The sequence below is a fragment of the Henckelia pumila genome, chromosome 4 (genome assembly GCF_033568475.1).
Source record: "Henckelia pumila isolate YLH828 chromosome 4, ASM3356847v2, whole genome shotgun sequence".
Taxonomy (NCBI): Eukaryota; Viridiplantae; Streptophyta; class Magnoliopsida; order Lamiales; family Gesneriaceae; genus Henckelia; species Henckelia pumila.
In genome coordinates this window covers 21,331,328-21,339,121 of record NC_133123.1, presented here as the reverse complement: position 1 = coordinate 21,339,121, position 7,794 = coordinate 21,331,328, and positions in this window count along the sequence as shown.

Below are 7,794 nucleotides of genomic sequence, written 5' to 3'. Positions count from 1 at the left end.
TTACCAAATTTTTTGCATACTTACTTTGACACAGAAAAATGTCATCATTTAATTTCTTGACTTGCAATCCAATAAAGTAATTTAATTCTCCTACCATGCTCATTTCAAAAGTATAAGACATGCAATTAACAAAACTATCAACATGCTTTTGAGAAGAAGAACCAAAGATGATGTCATCCATATAAACTTGAAAAATAAGAATTTCACCTTTGGAATTTTGAATAAAAAGAGTTTTGTCAACCTTACCTCGTTTGAAGTCAATTTCAAGCAAATACTCGGTCAACCTACCATACCAATCTCGGGGAGCTTGCTTCAAGCCGTAAAGTGCTTTTTTCAACTTGTAAACATGGTCCAAGTGATGTGGATCCTCAAAGTCTTTTGGTTGCTTCACATACACTTCTCATTTAAAATATCATTCAAAAACGCACTCTTCACATCCATTTGGTGAAGTTTTATACCCATATGACATGCAATAGCAAGCAATAGTCGGATTGACTCAATACGGGCAACATGAGCGAAGTTCTTATCAAAATAAATCCTCTCAACCTGTGTATATCATTGAGCAACCAAACTTGCTTATTCCTAATGATGTTTCCTGATTCATCGATTTTGTTTTTAAAAATCCATTTTGTACCAATGACATTACCATGATCAAGAGGTGGAACCAAAAACCACACATCATTTTGGACAAATTGCTCAAGTTTCTCATGCATAATATTTACCCAAAATTCAAAACAAAACAAGAATGCCTTACTTGTGAGTACACGGAACTCATGAATACTAACCCAACCATCTTGCGGTACTCCACCTTATCCTTAGCTCGGGTTTGCCTAGTTCCATGAACTTTCCCTATGATTTGTGATGCAGGATGATTTTTCTGTATCTTGTTTGGAATATCCTTTTTAGTGATAACTTCAATTTCCTCATTATCTTGAGAAATTTCTTCATGGACAGTTTCTGGAGGAACCAGTGTTGTACTTGGTGTTGTGACATCAGGAACAACACTGTGTTCTTCGAGAGGAATTTCCAGCAAGCCCTCAATATCATCTTCAACAGTTTTTCCTTTGAGATCTGCACCATCATCAAAAACAACATTAATAGATTCCATAATTATTTTGGTTTTTAGGTTATACATACGATAAGCACGACTATTTGTAGAATAACCAAGAAACAAACATTTATCACTTTTGGCATTACATTTTGCTAGGTGATTTCTATCATTTAGAACATAACACACACATCCAAACACATGAAAATAATTGAGATTTGACTTCTTTTCCATAAGTATTTCATATGAGGTCATCGAGGAACCATTTCTAAAATAAACTCGATTAGAAATATGACATGAAGTGTTTAATGCTTCTGCCCAAAATCTCTTAGAGATATTTTTTGAGCTCATCATCACCCTAGTCATCTCCTGCAATGTCCTATTCTTCCTTTCGGCTATGCCATTCTGTTGAGGAGTTTTGGGAGCAGAAAACTCTTGTGATATGCCCTTCTTGTCACACAAAGAAAAAAAAAAGATGAGTTCTCAAATTCCTTTCCATGATCACTTCTAATCCTAGCAACATTCAAAGTATGTAGGTTAGTAATCTTATTGAACAATTTATTGAAAACATCAAAAGTATCTGACTTTTCTCTAAGAAATCTTACCCATGTAAACCGATAAAAATTATCAACACATACCAAAGAATACTTCTTAACTCCATAACTTTCAACTTTCATAGGACCCATTAAATCCATATGCAAAAGTTCAAGACACCGTGTTGTCCCACAATGTTGTAACACCGGGTGCGACACACAGGTTTTCTTACATTTTTAACATGCACCACAAATGTATGGAACACCAGACTTTAGATTTGGCAATCCTCTGACTGCCTCAAACCTATTCAAGTTTTTTAAAGTATTGAAATTTACATGACCAAGCTTTTGGTACCATAGACTAAAATCATCAACCTTTGAGTGTCTACAAGCCAATTCCTCACCGAGTTGGTAGCAATTATCAGCTGATCTTTTACCCATAATAACACATCGGTTAGCATTGTCAAACACTTCACAAATATTTTTATCAAACTTCACATGCAAATCATCATCACATAATTGACTGATCAAAATTAAATTTGTATTTAGTCCTTCAACATGCAGAACATTGTGAAGTTTTGGAAATCCTTCCACATTAAGTGTTCCCTTGCCAACAATTCTTCCTTTTGCACCACCTTTATAGGTCACCTTACCACCATTTTGTTCAACGTAATCCGTGAGGTAATCTTTCAAACCTATCATATGTCGAGAGCTTTCACTATCAAAATACCAATTTCCTGCAGTGTTAGCTTTCAGGGAAGTATAAATAACAAAACAATTAACATCAGACTTTTGTACCCAAACTTTCTTCATAGTAGGTCTCTTTTTTCCAGTGTTGTGCTTGGTGTTGTGCAACATGGGAGACAACACTTGCTTAGATTCCCACAAAATATAGTAATTTTTGAGCTTATGATAGAACGACCTGATGTGACCAGGTTTGAGACAATAGTGACATACAAAAGGACGTTTTCATTGTTTTGGCGTTGGGACAGGAACATCCTTCTTTGGGATAGGTTTCTTACCTTGGGAAGCCATTGAAGGTTGATTTGAAGTATTACTACCTTCCTTCACAAATACTGGTGACTTAAAAGATTCACCAATTTCAAACACACTATCTTTAAAATCAAGTCCAAACTTATCATCTTTGCCCATAGTCAAAAGAGAATCAAGTTTGTTCGAACTTGAATTAAATCTGGCAAGAGTTGTTTTTGCTTTTTCAAGTTCCATATTCACACATCCCAATTCCATGTCTTTCTTACTCATGATAACTTCCAGCTTAGCCACAGCAACTTTCAATTCGGTATTTTCTTTAGAGAGAGTTGTATTCAACTTGTTTCTTTTGATCCAATCAGTATACAACTCTTCATAAAGTTTATGAACACCTTTCAAAGTGGAAAAATTGGCTAACTGTTCCTCATGAACACTAAAATCATCAACGTTAGAAGCCACAAAACATACAGAATTTTGAATTGTGTTGCGCCCTGGTGTTGCAACACCGGACCCAACACCATAGGGATTCACCTGAAATTTTTCTTTTTTCCAGCAAAGCAGTAAAAGAAATAAGATCTACCTGTTCATCCTTTTCTTGTTCTTCCTCAGACTCTTCATCACTCAGGGAAACATTCATACCTTTTCGAAGATGATTGGCACACTCGTATGCATAGTGTCCATATCCGCGGCATTCCTTGCATTGAACATTATCAAAATTCTTACTTGAGGACTTATTTTTGCTGTCATACTTTGGCCTAAATCCTTGAGTAGTAGTTGGCTTCTGAAGTTTTTCAGACAGGGTTAGACTAGGAAACTTTGAAGGTTGTGCACCTTTCTCACCTTTTCTTTTCTCTTTCGTCACTTTAAGATAATCATTGAATTTCTTTGAGATCAAAGAAATTGAGTCATCTTCAAGATCAGATATGTTTACTTCCTGCTTCATTTCAGAAAAATTATTGTAAGAATCATTAGACACTTGAAAAGCAATAGACTTACTTTTGTGATCCTCTTCTACTTCCATCTCCATCGCATAAGTGCGAAGTGAACTGATTAATTCATCCAAACCCATTATAGATGTATCCTTGGATTCATCTATAGCACAAAATTTGGTGTGAAACCTCTTTAGGAGAGAACGAAGTACTTTGCTTACTATTCGTTCGTTGGAAATAGGATCACCAAGAACAGATGCTTCATTTGCAAGAATCTTCAATCTTCCATTGTATTCCATGATGATCTCATTTTCTTCCATTCTCATTTTCTCAAATCTTGTGGTTATGAGACGCATCTTTGTCTTTTTGACACTTGCCGAGCCTTCACAATGAGTTTGAAGTTTTTCCCAATCATCCCTTGCACAAACACAAGTACCAATTAGGTTAAACATGTTCATATCAACAGAGGTAAAAATAGCATTAAGAGCTTTTGCATTATAAATAGATGCAATATTTTCATCGGCTGTCCATTGTGCTCTTGGCTTTGGTCCAGGTATATCATCATCTCTCATAGGCGGTGACCAACCATCAAGAACACGGTGCCAGCCCTTGGACTCAATGGATTGAATGTATATGATCATCTTCAATTTCCAAGGGCCGTAATTTGTCCCATCCAAAATCGGTGGACGAATTGCATTAGTATACGGAGCATCCATAACAAACCTTTAACAAAAATCAGGAAATCACTTAGTAAAGTCAAGTGGTGGCTCTGATGCCACGTGAAAGAAACGTTGTACGTGGTTTGTTAAGTAAAAACAGGCAGTGTTGTACTTGGTGTTGTAACACCAACGATAACACATTGCAACAAAAATTTAAAGCGTAAATAAAACACGAGTGATTAATTTTGCATGAGTATAAAACTCGTGCGGGTGCCTTAGGCCTAAATATCACTAGAAAAGGTAAGGTCGGTCTTACAAAGTAATACTAGTGACTTTATGAAAAATCAATAAATCCTAAATTTCTCAACAAGTTGAGAAATCAAACTTGCATCCTAAATAAATCAGAATAAAAACAATATATGCAACTTCCGTAACCTAAATTGAAGAGACAGTAAAGATCTTCAACAACACAATTTCCACAGTGTTGTCTTCGATGTCTTCAATACTAACGGCAACACGGGGACATGCTACAACGAAGGTTGCAAAACTTTGCTTCAGAGATCTTTGATTCTTCAACAGAATTCTTCAGAGATTAAGCAGCGGATTGTACGTCTGAAGCAGTTAACCTTCTTGTGCGTGAAACCCTTCATTTATATATTAGAATCCAAGACTAGAAGGTTTCCTTAGATAGAGTCCTACACGAATAAGAAAACATGTTTAAGTAAGAATAAAATTCTATTAAATCTAGTAAATCATATCTTGATAATATTGAATACTTAATATATCTATCAACTACCTTATCAAGACAAATATATTTCATAGAATATTCGAAATATACACACAATATTCACCAAATATTTTGACTTGTCTAAAAATCAAAATCAAATATTAATTGCAACTTAAGACCGAGAATATCAAGAAATTAAAATTCCTTTCAAAGTTCAACTAAACATAATCATATTCCAAAAATTTAGGTAGTGTCGATCGATTGATATAAATATATACATGTACACACACACATATATAAATAAATAAATTGCACAAGTATATAAAATTCATAGTTTGATGATGATGATGTACTTAGGATTGAATATGTGTGTAGAGAGATCTGAATATACACTTTAAAATATTTCTAAAACTTGTCTTACAATTAAGTTGAGTTAACATTTCAATTGTTAGAAATTGTGCTTAACAAATTTGTTTGCGAGAACTCATTTGGTCAGGCGAATATTTTCTCACGCACTAATTGAACTGAATAGCTTAAGGCAGATTGAATTAAATAGTGTAGAAAATAAAAGTAAGGAACAAGAGATTTTTATGGAAGTTCGAAGCTAAAACTTCAACGTCCCCCATTCTTCTGTTTCAAAAGGATTTTCACTAGAAGAATTTGATTTATACAACGATTTGCACAAATTCAATCCAATAATCCTTGAAAGGAACTCTTAGTAACACACTCTCAATTCAATTACGTTCTGATTGAGTTACAAATTATAACGAAAATTCGACAATGCTTCTTCTAAGCTTGAGCGCCTGATCACTCTGATTGATCTGATATTGCAACTTGCATATGATAGCAGTTTTGTGATTTGATCTGGTTCTTGCTCGAAATACTTGCAAGCCTTTAGAATCTTTGAATGCGTGGGGAAAGATGAACAATGTCCATCATGAAGTATTTATAGTGGTGATTCATCCAACGTTTGAAAATTTAATCCGTGATGATTTGTTCCAAAAATAGCTGACACTCAAGCACAACGTGCCACGCGTCCTATTTTCAAAAATGGTACAAGAGTAGTGGGACAATTTGAATGTTATCGAGTACGAATGACAACGTTTTTTATTTCCACCAACTTATTTTGGCTTTATCTCTAACAATTTAGACTGAATTAGCATGATGTTCAGACGAATTGATTGACCTGGTCCGGTTCTATCTGATCTGATACGATCTATCTGATTTGGTCTGATTGTCTCTGAACTGGTCTGGTATATCAATCTGGTCTAGTCATTGGAAGATTGTTATGAATAGTTCAAAATATATCTTCAATTGCCAATCATCTTCAAAAGTTTGAACGATCAAATGTTTCCTTTGATTGAGATCAAATTGTATTCTTGGTTTTGCTTAACTTGTTTAATCGATTTGCTCAGTGTTTGATTGTTGCATTAATATCATCACCAAAATTAAGATTCTATTTTATCAATATATAAAAATAAATAAATTGCACAAATAAATAAAATTCATAGTTTGCTTCCAGATTATAATAATTGCAGTTTATAGTCAAATAAAGTGTTCACTCTGCTTGTATATAGTGTCAATGAGTATTTTTTTTCTTAAGTAAAAATATCATGCACTAATTAGCTATGAAACTCAAAACTTCAAATTAATCATAATATTATTATTTAGGACAAACCAAAATAAATGGTTTGGATAGTAAAATTTTAAGGTTTTGTTTGATTTCGTATGAAAATTTGTAAGGCCGATAACTTGATTTTTTTGAGTTTTTATCCAAAATCAAATCATATCATAGTTCAACACCCTACATGACAATGCTTCTAGCTAGGTGTCCTCTCAATGTTTTCTTTTAAATTACTTTGGTGTGTTGGTGAAACCTGATATAAATATCCTTATACATTTCAATTTCCACCATCTCTATTCTCCTTAATTTTCTAAATTTAATCTCTTCTTATATATAAATTAATTAATTAATATATATCTATACCAATTATAAAAGTGTGAACCAAAGTCAAAGTTTTTCATTGTGTATTTTCAACTTTATCCTTGGTTAGTACACATTTGATAAATTCTATGAAGATATTTTTGTAAAATAAATTATTATGATAAGATCAAAATTGATAATGTGTACATATTAGATAAGGTTCCAGTTTTCAAAAAGATTAAAATACCAAAATACTTTAGTTATTATTTTCTTGTAGATAAAGTGAACATATTTTTTTCACAAAAAATTTAATTAAATTAAATACTTATCCAGTTTACTAAAAGATTGAAACACCAAAATACTTTAATTTTTATTTGTTTATATATAGAATGACATATTTTTTCAACAAAAAATCTTATATATTTTAATTTGCGTAAGGACTTATTGAACTAAATAATTATATCATGAGTTCATAAATATAACAAAATATTAGATTTTTAAATGGTATTGATATATATATATATATATATATATATTAGACATCGGTGTTAAAATAAATCAATTCATATGAAGTCAAGTTTTAATCCAAAATAATAAATAAAGAACAAACCAACACACAAATATCATATACGTAAAAGTTTAAATTTAAAAAATTAACTATTTTTCCTCCTCAAAAATCTAAAATCTATAGCAATTATTTTATGAGATGATGTTACAATTAATGAAAGAATATTTTTACAAGAGTTGGAGATGAATCTTCAATTATTTTTAGCAAAACTATAAGATTGATATTATTTAAATACTATTGACGTCTGTAAATATATCTATGTTAATCAATCCACTACGGGCTAATTAATAAATCAAAACAAGAAGTCTAGAAAAATTATGGATGACACGTCTCACATTAAATTAAAGATCCTGTAAAAATTACATTGATGCAAATTTTCAATCAGATGAATAAATAAAGAAAAAATATGAAACAAA